The sequence below is a fragment of the Platalea leucorodia genome (genome assembly GCF_965183815.1).
Source record: "Platalea leucorodia genome assembly, chromosome: 4".
In the NCBI taxonomy this organism is placed as follows: Eukaryota; Metazoa; Chordata; class Aves; order Pelecaniformes; family Threskiornithidae; genus Platalea; species Platalea leucorodia.
The window spans coordinates 34,972,164-34,988,897 of record NC_138826.1 but is presented as its reverse complement, the minus strand read 5'-3'; positions in this window follow the sequence as shown (position 1 = coordinate 34,988,897).

The window sequence follows — 16,734 nt, the reverse complement described above, 5'->3', positions numbered from 1 at the left end:
TAGTGCGTGGAAAGCGCCTGGCGGAGCATGGCTGAGAACCGTGATTAAGGATCCCAGGATGCTCCTGGAATATAGGCAACATTAAGTAATCTGCAGTCCTCTGTGTCTGATTCAGAGAAGGCAGCTGAGTCGTGTTCCCAAGGGGCTGTCCAACGAGACAGGCAGCCTGTGGGGATGGGAGGTGGTCAGGGGACTTTCTCCGGTTGTCAAGCTGAACGGGTCTCAGCTATCTCACGTACCGGCCCATTTGTGCCTACATATTGCTGTGCTGAATAACCATGCCTATGGCAGGATGCTTAAGCTGGAGGCCCTTGGTATGAATGACATTTAAATTTGATGGAGCCTCACTGAGAAGGAGCTGGCCTTGCATTTACTCAGAGAGGTCTCTGGCGGTTTGTGGTAAGGAATTGGGACCTGGGGCTGAAGCCACAGCCTCCAGGACCAAACCACAGAATTTACACAACTGCCAAGTCCTGCCCATTTGCCTTCCCAGCTGAAGATCTGTGTCACCACACATCTGCTGCTTTTCTGTCTGCTCTTGTCCTTGCTGTTTGAGAGAAGAATCTATCTTGTTCAATATAGCAATGCTGCTGCTGATTTGTTACTATTCAGTGCATCCATGGCTTTTTTTAGTATAAATAACTAAGGGTAGAAATACTTGAATGGAAAGCTAGATGGAAATGCTGAGGTTCTGGAGGACTCCAGGGTTTCTTTTGCTCTTCTTTGTTTCCCTGTTCTAGGAGGCCTGGAGAACACTTATCCGTTCATAACAGAAACTATTCAAGATGCACAGGACTGAAAGGTCACTATAAGTTTCTATTGCTCTTCTGGTGTGACTGGTATAGATCACGTCTTCTAGCAAACTTTAAGGAAGAAAGCTTTTGTTACAAGGAGAGATGGTACGTTTGTGCACCCAACCTCTATTTGGAAGAACATTTTGTTGTGAAACCTTTCTTCTTTCGGAGGCTTGAGCCAACTGCTTTTGACCTGGGAGCTTACAGTGTGGGTAAGCGCAGCCATATTAGGCTGGATCGATGTCACCCTCAGGGATTCACACACATAACTCTCCTTGACTTGAACTGGAAAAGGGCCAGAGTTTGTTCGCTTTCACTTTCTGTCACTGAGAAAATTGAATGCTGTGCTGCAGAAGCTAAAATTTCTTCCTTTCTTCCCAAGTAAACGGTGACTAAAGAAGGCCTGAACTGAGTATAGATGTCTTATATTTACTTGAAATGAATGTAGCTCATAACTCTTATTTTAGCACCAATCTGGAACACTACTGTGAACAGATTTACAATGTCTGCCTGTTCCTTACCTTGGCATTCTGGCATTTATGCTCATTATTGCACTGATACTTGGGAGTTTAATGAAGCCAAATGTCTGAAAGGTGAGTAGGTAAAAGGTAGATACTTTCATATACAAACCTATTCCTTTTGTGCGCTCCATAATGTTCTTTTAGTTCTTAAATATGGTTTTATTCTTCCGATACTAAGGGTCTCGACACTGATTTTTGTTCTGGTATGTGTGTCATCAGCACAGTTATTAGCTGTGTTCCAGTTGCATGGTCCTTTGTTGCCGGACTGAAAAGATCTACTAACTTCAACCGTGTGTTTTTAGACTAGACACTTAGAGAAAACCTTTACTGTGTTTGTAGAAGACCAGATTTAATCTGGAAGTCATTGAGAGAAACCAATAAAGAACTTCCTTGATGTGATTTTAGGAGTTACTCTGTGGCACTGAATTGGATGTTTTCAGGTATTGGACATAAGGGCACTTGAAAGCATAAAGAAGGTTAAGTGTAGATGATAATGAAAATGTTATCGGTATTTATAGGTTGGTCGATAATGTCAGTATATTAAAGTGATATGAAATATCTCTTTGATTTCATGGACAGTGCCTTACTGTATATAGTTTACTGTAATAACACGACCCATTGATGAGAAGTTTTAACTTTTTATAAAGTTTGTTAGTAAGCCAATTGCCTTGAAATGCCTTATGAAAAGTATGTTTATTATAGAACACATACAGTTGCTATCTGCCTAGTGTTATCTCTGTTATAGCAACCTAAGCTAAGAAAACACATTTGGAAAAAACATGTGCCAAGCAGAGATGGTTGGGGTTTTTTTGTTAGACTTGTGGGAAACATTCATCACCACTTGGTGATGTGGTCTTTCAACTATATTTCTTTCACCCAGATTATATGCAAATTGCAAGATTCCTCAAGCGTAAAGTCATATGCCAGGAGTATGATATTAGCGTTTCTTTTAATAAGAATAACTATGGAATAAGTACCTTGTCTGGTGAATTGCTTTCCTTGTCATTCATCACTGTGTATCATATTTGTAGAACTACAGTAACTGGAAGGAAGGAAAATAGTGGAAAGTGTTTCTGTAATTGGAGCTCAGTTTGGCAGAGAGTTCTGCCTTTCTGGAAAAAAAAAACGCTGGTTTTGGTTCTTTACTTTGCCATCCCCTTTTTCTGCTGTTCTGTACTGGAATAAAAGAATAAAGGTGAGCACTAGATGAGCTGTGAATTCCCTTTGGATCAGACTTTGGGAATCTCTGCTCTGACATACATTTCGGTGCTACTTTTTCTTGGGGGACTTTATTCACAAAATGTCAGAACATATTCTTCCAATAAGATTTTGCATAGTTTGATAAATATTTGGATAGATTTCATACCATCTTATCAAAGTAGATACAATAGTTCTTTCTTGAGGAACTGAGCTTAAATGAAATGCTCGTTTATGTTGGTGGGATAATAATTAAAACTACAGATCCAAATCAGTGGTTTGTTATTCTGTTGCAGGAGTAGGCTGAATCAAAGCCTCTGTCAACAACCAGAGCTGAAATACTGAATTAACATACCGAATAGTAGCATGTCAGGAGTATAGTCTTCTACTCGGGACAGTGTTGAGATGCACCTTTGTCCTGGTTTCAGCTGGGATAGAGCTTTCATAGAAGCTCTGGAAATGTTGTGAGACTTGGACAACCACAGCACATCCTCAAAGTGCAGGAATGTTGCTGCTCTCTGAGCGCTGCACACTCTGAGTGTGTTCTTGGCTGATGGAAACCTGCCCAGTATTAGGGGAGCTTGGTAGTATGGGAGACAGTCACGGCTGCTCTATTGGGATGGCTTAACACTTTCTTGTGGGGCAGGATACAGCCTCTGTTCTCTTTTGCATCTGTGAAACTGGCATAATATTAATTGGATTGTCATCAGGTTTCATTAGTGAAGCCCCATAAAACAAAAAAGGAATGGCTCTATACTGACGCTAAAACTCAGTATGTCACTTATATTGAGTGGGTGAGCAGAGATTAGTAGCTGTGAAGACTGCTTTTCCAGAAATGTGAAATATTTAGGTAAAATATCTTGGTAAAATCTGAACAAAAATTTTATTACTGTCTGCTAAAATGATGACCTCTTCCCTTTTGAATAGGTTCAGTTCTCTTCTTGATGAGACCCCTGCACCTTCACCTAGATTCCTCCCTGGGCAGCTGCAGTGAATGGATCTGACCACCGAGGGAATCTGGCCCACTGAATTCCTTTTCTTTCTGTGCAGCTGAATGAAAAGCATGTGTCTTTTGAAGAACAGTGACTGAAAGAAATATTGATGACTGCCAGGGTATCTACGGAAAAGGACAAGAAAATTACTCTACTACAACAGGGAAGACAAAGGGGCTTTGTTAACTCTTTCTTGTAGGTTGTATATATTAATAGTAACAACTAAAGTTTTGTATTTTTTCAGAGAAACACACAAGGCTTTGAATTGTATTGTTTTAATTGCAGCTAACTGAATGAATTAAGTGGAAAATCGCACACAGTACTTTGATTGTCTAACTCTCTGTATGTGAGGCTTTGGGAACAGTTTGTTATTATAAAAGAACAGCACTAACAAGAAATCAGCCAACATATAATTGCTAGGCTGAGGGGCAGTTTGGGGAAAGCTGATATGTATTTATAAATTATTAAACAAAAGCACATAATATGTGCATCATCTCTTACTGCCTCCACACTTCATACATTACTCATCTTCCTAAATTTCATGTTCTCCAGGACATTGCTTCTTATAACCAGTGCATGCATCAAAACCACCCACATTCAGGAAAGGAGATGCCTGTGCATTTGTTACGATGGCAGTTTTGGTTATGGGACTCATCTAAGACCATGAGCCTTCAGTTCAACGAAAGGACTCTTGACCAGACTTTGAAAGGTTGTTTTCTGTGCCTAAAATACACATGAGCACCTGGGACTCTGTTCAGGTAGCCTAAACTCTGGCCAGTGTTTCCTACTGACTAGGTACCTTTGGAGATCTATAGCCATCCAATACCCTAAACAGAAGGACTTTAGAGCAATTTAGGCATTAAATTTAGCAGGATTCTCAAAAAACATTGGTTATGTAATTCCCATGAGTTTTGGGAAGAATGAGGTAACCTCTGATTGTCCCTTATGCTTCTCTCTGCACACTTAGTGCCTTACTACCTTGGAAAGCACAGCCACTTTGCAAGACACAGAGAGGAGGTAGATGGTGGTTGGACTCACCAATAAGGTGGAATAGTACTTCATCCTTGATGTTTTTGGCTACCAGATATCTATTCCAGCTCTCCTGGGGGATGGAGCTGCCATTCTTCCCTTCAGCATAGATTTGTGGGCTTTTTTCTAGGAGAGCAGAGGTAACTATTATCATTGGGCCAGCTCTTCACAGCTGTACACTGTTTCCTTTTATTTCCAGGCAAGAACCAATAAACTGAAATTATTAGGGATTAGCACTCCCAGGCTTTTTAGCTGTGTGGGAAGAGCATTTTCCCCTCCACCTTTCCCTTGGCAGCCGAGGAGATGATTTCTGGGGACACGCACAGCCCAGGTTTCTTGCCTTGCTGCCCTTCTCGAGGGGCAGCGGTATGTGCTGGTGGATGTGGCACTCGCAGTCAGGTATGCAGGGCAACCAATAATAGTCTCTATTTCAGAGGACCCAGTTGCTAACCAGGTACACTGACACATAAGCAGGTCCTCACGTGCCCATGTAACACGGGGGTGGGTAACGTCCTGGCCTGACAAGCGAGATATGTGTCCTACAGACTGAGAGGCCCTTGGCATTCTGCAGTGGGGGGTCTGGGGATGGAAAGTTGTGCCATCACCTGGGTAGCTGGCACTGCCGGACGCATCTTTGGACTCACTGTGCTGCTACATACAAATGATGTTTGTGCTCTACAAACAAATCACACTATTAAACCACTTAAAACAGTGTTTATGCAACTTTAAAACAGTAGAAGCTTAATTTTATGACTTCATCTGCAGGCTTTTTAAAACTTATGTGTCCACACTGAAGTGATGTGAAGATTATATCGCTAATACTGGCTACCAACCTAGCTGATACGAGACTATGTCGCACAGAAGGTGCTTGAGAGGTGGAACTGGGCAGAGTTTAGCTTTGCACAGCTCTTGCCAAGAGTTGCTTGGTATCTCTGTCACTTTTTTTTTGAAGTCCAAAAATATTTTCCCCCAAATAACCTATTTTTCTACAAGAGAACAGAGCTGCATTTATGAAAGGTCTTGGCTTTTACAGTAAATCTGGTTTGTATAGTTTCCTCTCTATGTGTATGTTGCCTGCATAATTACCAACAGTCATAATGAAAAACACAGTTTTGTTACATGAGCTTTCAACAGTGGTTTTCAGTAATTTAGAAAATATTGGAGCTACTTCCACCAAAGGAAAAAATCAAAACAAAGCAGCTTTGAAAACGTTGATATACTCAGCAAAATAAATCTTCATTTTTAACCCTGTTCTATTATTCTCTCTCTGATACTAAAACCCATATAAACCACTACTGATTTCAACCAGCTCAACAGGAGACAGCGTAGGGCTTCCACCCTGCTCTGCCCTGCGTTGGGGGGTAAATCTTGGCCGTGCTCCCCTGTGGCCTTTGGCTGGGTTTTATGGGACAGCCTCTGTTCAGTGCTACGTGCACTGCAAAAGCCGTCCTCACTGCGAGAAGTAACTCACCTTCGCTGCGCCTCTTTTTCCAGCAGGACGTGGGAAAGTTGCTGGATTAAATTCTTCCCAATCACAAAACTTGTTGTGTTGGAGGCACTCAAACTATACGGCTTTTCAAACCCCTGTGAGTTCACAGTATTTAAAGATAAGAGCACAGTATTGCCAAGAAATGTGTCTTGTTGAGGCCCACAATTAACTTTATCAAAAGAAGGAATCTTATTTTTGCCTGCTGCAGATAGAGGGTGCATCTCAAAGCAGCCTAAAGTTAAAGATAGATATAGCGTCTGGTTCAGATCACGATACGAAGAAAGATTCAGGTTAATTAGTATTTATTCTTAGGTTATAGTTATTCCTTTTGGCTTGAGCTAACAGGCAGGAGTTGGAGCCCCATAAAGTTGCTTCTCCTGGGAGGAGAGATGAATGAAAGAGACAGGCTCTGTGGTGAAAACATATGTAGGGATGGGAATGCCACTACGGAAGACTGGCCATTGCCCATGGGCTCCGTCAGCCTGCAGGGAGGGTGCTCTGAGGAGCTGATCAGTGCCAGCCGGGAGGATCGGGTGTAGGCATGGTCCGAGGCATCCCAGCGGGCTGTGGAGAAGGGGGGGTTTCCCAGGTCCCTCCTCGACCCAGTGCCCTCACACCTCCATGCCCACACAACCCCCATCGGGCGCCTGTCACCCTTTCTGGGTGTTCTTGGCCGCAGGGAGCAGTTGCACAAGGGCGAGCCTGTAGCTGGCCGGCTGCCAGCCTGCGGAGAAGGCGGCTTTCCAGACCCACTCCGAGGCTTTCAATTCCCCTTTCTCGACACAATTTCCTGCAACACCATACGGGCTGTACCAGCAACACCACCACAGCCTGAGTGCAGCCATTTATCTTAAATGGAGCTGGTTTTTTCCTGGGGTCTCCCCGCTGCTCCCGCAGCCAGGAGGGGCCCACCTGCCAGAGACCCGGCTTGCGACCAGACCTTCACGTTTTTGCAGCTCCCATTTTTCATGTATTTCTTTCCTCCTGTCAGTGTGTTCAGTTGGAGTTGAGATGTTCCTACAAGGATCTCCTGTGTATTTGGGCAGAGTGCCCCTTTTCCAGTAACTGCACGGACTGTTTTATCCCCTCAGGCGCTTGCTGAGAAGTTAATTTCTATTTTAGGGGGAATTTTCTGGCTTTGCAGATGCCCTTTGCAGTGGCCCAGGGTAGAGCAGCCCCACAGTGGGCGGGCTCTGGGCCTCCTGCCCCACAGCCATAGGGTGCTGCCTCTCCCGCTCTGCGACACGATTGGCTGGGTCCTCCCAGCAGGCGGGGCTGTTGGTATAAAAGGGCTGAGGCGCAGCCCTCCCCTCCTGAGGGGCCGAGGAGATGGCGGTTGGCCTGTGGCTGTGCTCAGGGCGCGGTGTGGATGCAGCCAGGCAGCCTTTGCCTTGTGGGTGCGGCTGCACAGGCACAGCTGGAGGCCAGGCAGTGTATGTAGATCTGTGGCTCTCCCCTGCCCTCCTTTGTGGAAATGTTTGCTTTGAAGTCTCAACAAAATCTAAGTTCAATTCTCTTAATGTGTTTTTTGGCTGTCCTCCTTCCCCATCTGCCTCGTGGAGGAGCTGAGGAGGTGCTGGCCCCTCCCAGCCACCTCAGGCAGGCCGCTGAGATGAGGCTGAGTTTGAGGGCCTTGCTGAGGAGATATTGGGTTGAATAGAGCTAAAATAGCATAAGCTGTGTTTTTGAATGTAAGTTCACTTGCAGAGGGGTGGGAAAGGACTCCCAAACTTGCACATAAGGAAAGCAGGTGGTAATTCTGCCTTTGGAGAGATTATCGAGCGTTGGGCTCCAGCCTCGGAGCACGGCACTGTGCCTTGCATGACTCTGGTATCTCTAGCTCCTCAGCGGTCTGCGGCAGTCAAGCAGGAGCCTGAGTGGACAAGACTCATTGCTTTTATCACATGAAAATTCTAGGTTTAAACCAAACCATGTATAATAAATGCTAATAGCACCCATTTCAGGGCTTCTTGTGCTGTCATAAAGAAACTACTAAAAGAAAAGCAAGAATAGCCTCTGTTGCTCACTTAATTATGGAAGTTTTACTATGTCCTTCTGTGCTGGTGATAAAGGCCTATTACCAAGGGTAAATCCAAATTAGATCAGGTGTTTTCCATGTCATTGTCTTCTTGACATCAGCTGTTTTAGCAGTGCAACAAAACATTTGGAACAAGCAGCCCAGTTCCTTGAGAATTTGCCCATGTAGATCCTCTGTTGACTTTGGCCACTATGTACTGTCAGCATGGCATCCTTATACTGCTCTTACGTATGCAAAGGTGTGGGCAAATGGACTTGAACATTATTAAGCTGATTTAAAACTGGCTTTGTTTCCCCTTTTACTGCTCCCTTCCCTTGGTCTTTAATTAAATGACTGAAATGTGTGTTCAATAAATACCTACAAATCACCTCTGTCTTTTGTTTGCTCCCAGAAAGAAGAGACTAGCACTCCTACCTGTTACCTCCATAATGGAAATGTGAGGACAGCTATGAATCTGCAGTGAACTCCAAGCTGTGTGGCAGCTACAGGTAAGCTCAGAAATTAAACTGTTACTATGGAAAGCACAAAGCTTGGAAGCAGCTTGTTCTTGCTCCTTGTGTTGACTACTTGAAAGTAAATTCAGTTTTATGCTGTGCTCAGATACAGTCTTTTCCACAGGCTAAGCGTTCTGCAGGTTCACTGGACAGAACTAACTTTGTGTTTTGGAGATGTGATGAGGCTGGATGGGCAGGTGTGGTAAATGGGGTTAGGTGGATCTGCCACCCTGGAAAGCATTGGCACTGGCTTAGAGTTGTGAGACGCTAGAAAGTTTTAGTGTGTCTTCTCTTTCCTTTTCTCTTGTGCTCTTGGGCAGGTGGGCCTTGAAGTCTAGGACCTCAAGTCAAGGGGCTTGGATTATTAATTCCTGCTCTTTGTTGTTCCAAAGTGATGGTGGTCCCCCTCCAGCCTTTCCACTGAGTCTGAAAGCTCTGAGCGAGCACAAACCTGTTCCAGGGCTGAACATGGACATAGTTGTCAGTATTAATGTCTAAATATTATAGCTGGTTTTCAGAGTGAGCCTTTCTTTTAATATGAAATGTATACTTGTATGCTTCTCTGAGCTGTTGTCTCAGGCCTTCTACAGATTAAGGAAGACTATATTGAATGTTGGTAAGTTCATACTAAAGAGGATGTGGTTGAGTTCACATTTTGAAATAGCTTTTTCACCACAAGGATTAGTATCTACTGCCTCGCTTTTAACTGATGGCTTTGATTCTGTAGTATAAATTTGTGGCAGTGTCTCTGGAATATATTTGTAAATATATTTGCTGTAATACATTTGACGAAGTTATATATTGAATAATTCCTCCGTTTCCAGCATGTCTGAAATGACCACATACAGAATGGAATTAAAAATGAATATGCTATGGTAATTGCATGTTTCTATCAGCTTTTTAACACCTTACTAGGAAATACTTTTTCCTGTTATATTACATCTTCTATTTAAATTAATGTCATTGACATGAGGAAAATAAGCCTATGTACTGAAGGGGACTGGCTAAAACTATTCATTTGTGTTAGAATAGTATGAAGCATTTTCACACTAGAGGCCATTACAAAACCCAAAAAATCTAATAGCATGGGAAGCCCATGGTTTTCAGGTATTTGGTGTGTGTGGAAGGGAAAGGTTATAAAAGAGGCTTGTGGGAAACAAATGAGGGGAAAAAGGAGGCTGACTTTCTTGCATGGTTTATTGACTGGTTGGCAAGTCAGACCATCTATATTTCTCTGTCTTCCCATGGCTGGCCAGGATCAAGCAAAGGATATCTTGGAAAGGAAGGGAGACATCTTGGATTCCCAAACATGACAAGTTTCCACTTGGAGATTATCATATACTCAGTCCTGTAGAGTGCTAAAGCTTTAGTTTAGCTTCCCATACAGAGAAATGGAATGTGACTGAAGCAGAAGTTTACACTGTGGGATTGCTGGCACGCTTCAGAATGTCCATGAGCTTTCAGCAATGCTCTATACAAACACAGCACAAGTGCCAAAGTACATGTATCTCTTGAGGTAACACTTCACAATGCTATGTTAATTTCTGAACTTGTATAATTACTAAGAGAGTAAAAAGTACTTGGAAAGAACATCGTTTTCTGAAAGGTTTTCTGCTGCTGGTTTTGGTTGAATCTACCTTACTGTACAGGCATGTTTTTGTCATGCACTCTGCGTAAGGAGAGCACTCACTAATAATAAAAAATTAGCAGGACACAAGGGGATATCATACTGTCCTTGTGCTCGTGTTGCCAGCTGCCCACCAGACAGTTGCTCCAACGTGGATGGCTTTGTCCAAGAGTGAGAAATTTATTTGTGGACCTGGAAAATTGCTGGTATGGGGGGGGGAAGGGGGGGGTATGTTTGAAACTATATCTTCTTGGAAGAGTTCTCAAGTTTATGTGCCTGAGTATCCACGGCTGTCCTTTCCCTCTTCCTTTAGTTTGAGCTTTCTGCCATCTTGGTGGGAGGTCTCCTTTTTATGTGTCATAGAATCATTAAGGTTGGAAAAGACCTCTGAGATCATCGAGTCCAACCATTAACCTAACTGCCAAGTCCACCACTAAACCATCTCCCTAAGCACCACATCTACCCGTCTTTTAAATACCTCCAGGGATGGGGACATGACCACTTCCCTGGGCAGCCTGTTCCAGTGCTTGACAACCCTTTTGGTGAAAACAATTTTTCCTAATATCCAACCAAAACCTGCCCTGGTGCAACTTGAGGCCATTTCCTCTTGTCCTGTCGCTTGTTACTTGGGAGAAGAGCCTGATCCCCACCTTGCTACAACCTCCTTTCAGGTAGGTGTAGAGAGCAATAAGGTCTCCCCTCAGCCTCCGCTTCTCCAGGCTGAAACAACCCCAGTTCCCTCAGCTGCTCCTCTTAAGACTTGTGCTCTAGACCTTTCATCAGCTTCATTGCCCTTCTCTGGACACGCTCCAGCACCTCAATGTCCTTCTTGTAGTGAGGGGCCCAAAACTGAACACAGAACTTGAGGTGCGGCCTCACCAGTGCCGAGTACAGGGGCACTATGACCTCCCTGGTCCTGCTGGCCACGCTATTCCTGATACAAGCCAGGATGCTATTGGCCTTCTTGGCCACCTGGGCACACTGCTGGCTCATATTCAGATGGCTGTCAACCAGCACCCCCAGGTCCTTTTCCACCAGGGAGCTCTCCAGCCACTCCTCCCCAAGCCTGTAGCGTAGGGGTTGTTGTGACCCAAGTGCAGGACCCGGCACTGAGCCTTGTTGAACCTCATACAGTTGCCCTTGGCGCATCGATGCAGCCTGTCCAGGTCCCTCTGCAGGGCCTTCCTGCCCTCCAGCAGATCAACACTCCCGGCTACCTTGGTGTCGTCTGCAAACTTAGTGAGGGTGTACTTGATCCCCTCGTCCAGATCATTGATAAAGATATTAAACAGAACTGGCCCCAATACTGAGCCCTGGGAAACACTACTTGTGACCGGCTGCCAACTGGATTTAATGCCAGTTAAATGTGGTGAAATGTGGTGAATCCACAACTCTTTGGGCCTAGGCATCCAGCCAGTCTTTAACCTAGTAAAGTGTATGCCCATCCAAGCCATGAGCAGCCAGTTTCACCAGGAGAGTGCTGTGGGAAACTGTGTCAAAGGCTTTACTAAAGACTAGGTAGACAACATCCACAGCCTTTCCCTCATCCACTAAGCAGGTCACCTTGTCATAGAAGGAGATCAGGTTAGCCAAGCAGGACCTGCCTTTCATAAACCCATGCTGACTGGGGCTGATCCCCTGGTTGTCCTGTACATGTCATGTGATGGCACTCAGGATGATCTGCTCCATAACTTTCACCAGCACTGAGGCCAGACTGACAGGTTTGCAATACCTAGGAACTGAATGTAACTTTTATTTGTCTATGGGTTCTGCAGCATTCATAAGATGGCCCTTTCCCACTGCACTGAACGCTTTCCCATTTTGCATGAATGATGCACAGGGTGTTGGGCTGTATATATTATTTTTCACCAGAAATAAGTTCTATTTCATGAAAGTGGCCAATTGTAGAGAAAATTTGCAGATTTATGCAACTTAGGCAGATGCGTGCCAAAACAGTAGAATATGTATATGCGTTGAAATGTTTCAGTTTCTTTCTATAACCCTGCTTTTATCTTTGCTAAAATCAGGCTGTCTGCATCGATATCCCATTTCCCTGTTGGTCCTTCAGATTCCAAGTGTATTTGGTAAACTGCTGAGCTGAATGCATTTAGGAGGGTGGACACGGTGCTGGTGTCATTGCAATCTGAGACAGAATATAAATCCCTTTTGGACCAGTATGCTCAGTGTTTCCAGGAGGCCCCTGTAGTATAAGGAGTGGGCAGATGCTGTACTGGGCGTGTAGCCTAAGTAATACTCTATGGATCTTCAGGTAGATGAGGCTACCATAGGGTGTGGGTTATTGCTACAAGCAGCAGTCCCCTTCAGAGCTGTAGGGCCTGCTCTGTTTGGAAGGAGGTAGAAGAGAGAAGACGGAGCATCTGCCATTTACACCTAGGCTTTCCTGTCTTCAGGGAACCAGCAGAGCAGCCCATTGCACTCCGGCATTGCCAATACATCATCCTAGAGAAGAAGGTGGGTACTTAATTTGAAACACACCTCTTTCTCTTTTCAAAGAGCTCTCTCCAAGCCTCTTGGACCATATGGTTCTGTCCCCACTGAGGAACTGCAGAAATACCCAATCATGCAATTTCCCTTTCCCTCTCCATATTCTTGGGAGAATGATAGACAAACAATTCCAACAAAGCTGCTCATGCACTTAGGTAATCAGGCGCTCTCTGTCCAGACATCTCTCTCAGATCAAAGAGCCAAATGCAGACTCCAACGTTCTTGGGCTCCTGTGTTTCTCCCTGTGGACCTTTCAGCCTGTTAAACTCATCCCTGGAAGAGCCCTGCTTTTCCGCTTGGAGGTTGTGGTGTGCAGAATGGAAAACTTTATTTAAGTGTTAGAATAGTTGTTCTATAGACTTTCATAGAACTGTGAATCCCTCTCCCCAAGTTGAGTCACTTCTCCCAATTCTTCTCTCTCTCAACACAGAACCCTTTGCTTCAGTAGATCCTTGACTGCATTGTCTGTTGTGAGGCTCCTATTACAATACCATCCAAACTGTTCAAGATCTTCCATGAATTTTCTTTATGCTACTCAGCAGTTAGAGAAGTGATACTTACAGAGAAAACATTAAAGCAACCAAAAGGCAACTGAGGCTATAGAGCACACTTGAAGGAGCATTGCCACTGCTGTCCTGGGTCCCTGGATGGGATGTCCTAAAAGCTGCAGCTGCTTTGCCATCTTACCTTAACTCTCCAAACAAGGGTGGAGAGGAAGCAAGAAGAGCAAGACGTTTCTGCAGTGATTGCAACACGCTATGATATGCAGATTCCCTCTCCCTGCCCTGTGACAAGCATGGTGTAGGCCACAAAGTGCTGCAATCCTTATCGGGGCTTTTTGGGCCATTTTTAAAAATAATTCCATGTTTGCTCTCATGTCTTCCTCTCTTGCTGAAGGGGGGGGGGGACGACTGACTAATTAACAACGGTTCAGTGGCAGATGCTATTGTGAAAATGGTTTGATGGTGATCTAACTGGGAATAAAATCCTCTTAAAGGTCCAGGCAGACATTTTCTAACCTCTCTCTGATATGGGCTCTGTTGGCTGGTGCACGAAACCAGCCCACGCAGTCCTGAAAGGACGAACCTGTTGCTTGTAAATGGCTGCTTCTCTTCCAAGATGGTATCTGTGGGCCTTATAGTCATGTCTTGTGCTAGTACTCACTGGTGTATTAAAACCAATAATAGCATTGACTGTTTGATACACCTAGTAACGTTTTCTAATAGGAGAATAAAATGCCAGGGTTGGTGGTAGTTACCAGTTTCACTCCTCTGAACGCAGATTGCAATCAACATTGGTTTTTTCTTCTCAGTCTGAAATCACATTAACATTAGTCATGTAAAAGACTATACTGTTTTGAAATAAATATTTATCAACATATCCTATTGTGGTTTATTTTTAGTCTGCTGATGTGTTTGACTAGTATCTCATATGACCATGACATTTGTAAACAGAGCAGGGAGGGTGTGTCACTGCCCTTTAGGTTGGTATTTTCCTGGTAATTATTATCAGATCATGATATTCACATGCCAGACCCTAAACTCTAATTGTAACAGTGCAGACAGGAGAGCTCTAACTTGATTTCTTGTGGTTACCAGCTTTTCCAGTTGCTTTTAGTTCGGTTTGCAGAGGAATGATTCAGGTGCGTAAATGTAGAGGACTAGTGCCATTTGAGGTGCCCACGCATGTGATGCTTCAACTCCAGCTATTGCTGCAGAGAAGCAGTAGCCCCCCAAATGTCCCGTGCCACAGTCTCAGCCCTATGCAGGCACTGCAGATGCCCAGAGGTGGCTAAATTGTGTTGGACAGATTGTGCAGGCAGTTGACCCTCATCCTAGGTTTCCGCCAGCTGTTTCCCACGGGTGTCACTAGGGAGTTACCTTCAGCATGCAGCCATCTGCTGACACCTTGTGAGGAGATCCTCGTGCCTCCCACTGAGCAGGCACAAGCTCAATCCTCTTAGCTACTCCCTAGCTACTGCATCACTCACTGCAAGCTTGGCGATATGGGCAGCCTACAGAGAGAGATGTACATACTTTTTCCCCCGATACTATTTGGGAAGATTTCCTAACACGTATGAGAAAATACAGTGGTCTTGCCAGCAGAAGATAGGGAAAAGCCTGAGAACTTTAAAACTGCTGTGGTTTAAGGTGTAATGAATTTGGCTTTTTATACATAATTGAAATTTATATATGCAAGTCAACCGTACCTATTAGTTTGAGGCTCATAGAGCTATCGTGCAGAAGATCAGCGAGTAGTTCAGAGGTGCGTGGGCTGCAGCTTGGCTAGCAGTGGCGGGATGTGGGAGGTCGCTGCGAGACCCAAGAAAGCCATTTGGTCTCTTATGTCTCTCCTTGTTTCTGATGATGAACTGTAGAGAGAGAAAGTGTCTCTCACATTTATTGTAGTACTTTCTCAGTACTGTACTGGTTTTCTCCATAGTAATTTCTGCAGCTGTCACAAGAGTGGAATGAGCTTTGAGACTGTGGGTATGCCCCCTTCTCTATCTGAGGTGATGCTTGGGAGTTAGCTGGCAGATTTAATGCCCCAGACAAGAGGCTGAGGCCACCAGTGGGGACGACATTCGTGCAGTCATTGCACAGCACTGGTCATAGTGTGAAATTCTGGCAGGCCTGTCTGAAGGACATGGGTCTGACGACACAGCATGGGCTGCTCTTGGGTGCTTCTGGCCAGTCGTGCCCTCTGAGGAGAGGCACGGGGGCTGCCTCAGTGGGGCACGTCCTATGTACGGGATCGCTGCCTCCAGCTTGTGCCACTGCTCACAGGTGCTGTTGCTTACATGTCCTTCCAGGCTGCAGACGGGTATAAAACTGAGGGCCTGCTCCCATGAATGGCCAGGCTGCCCAGGAAACAAGTTCAACTGACTGTGGATGGTATTTTCAAGGCAAATTAAGGAATCTGTCCCTACTCATCATTATTTCCATCCCGCCACAGATTGCTGCCCACTTTCTCAGCTTGTCTGAGCACTCATGAGGGTCACCCAGGCTGCGCTGTGTCAGAGTGAATGCTTTCCATGCCTTTCCTCGCCTAGCTGATTTTGGCAAAAGCCTGACCAACCTCTGCTACAGGGAGATTTAAGTTCCCAAATCCCTTTGGCTGCTTCAAAAAATCAGAAGTTGTAAAAGTAGAAAACCTGGTGGATGGAATTACCAGTTATGCAGTTAAGAATGAAATAAAATAACAAAGAAATATAGGAAATAGAGAGTCAATCAGCTTGTTGCCCAGGAGAGGAGGATTTATGGGATGCTGGAGTTCCTGCTGCCTTAAGGAAATACTGTAATGACAGGCCACCAAGGCAAGAGAGAGCCGGAGGGCCTCGTCAATGTGACACAGTGACAGTGCGGTTCAGACCTCAGCTGGGGTGAGTGGGTGGTGCCTATCAACTTTGCTTGTCAAACCCTTGGTCACCAAATAACGAGGTGATTGTTAAAACCCTTCAAAATATTTTACAGGGAATGCATTTGCCCACGTTCATTTTATTTTTTCAGAGCAGCGGTGCTCAGGCAGTGTCTGTTGTCTCGGGAAGGTGTGCCTCCCAGCCCCTGTGAAATGGGGGAGCTGCACAGAAGCACCTGCGCTGGTGGGGAGGTCGGTGCTCACTGGGCAGCCCAGTTTCTCTTGGTTCATAGGGCATCCTGACTGACCCTCCTGTGGCCCCAGCCGAGCTGAGAGCAGAGTATGGCAGGAGGAGCCCTTGTCCGCTTCCCACCTTTGGTTTTATCCTGAGGCATGGAGACTTTAAAATTCATAAAGTCAGTGCCTTCCATCAGCCCTACAAAACTAAAGATAAATGCTAATTGCTGAAGCCTCTCTCAATATGAATGGGCATACATCAACTCCTGAAAAATGCACTTGCTATTTTAGTTAAAAATAAACAAATCAATTCTTGGGCTTTTGAGCATTTAAGCTTCCTTAAGTAAGCAATAGATTTTCCAGAAGAAAAAAAAAATTACTAGGAGGCAATCCAGTGGGTCCCATTAAGAATAGGCAGGAGCACTAGGAGACCCAGATTCAAATCTTAGTTTTG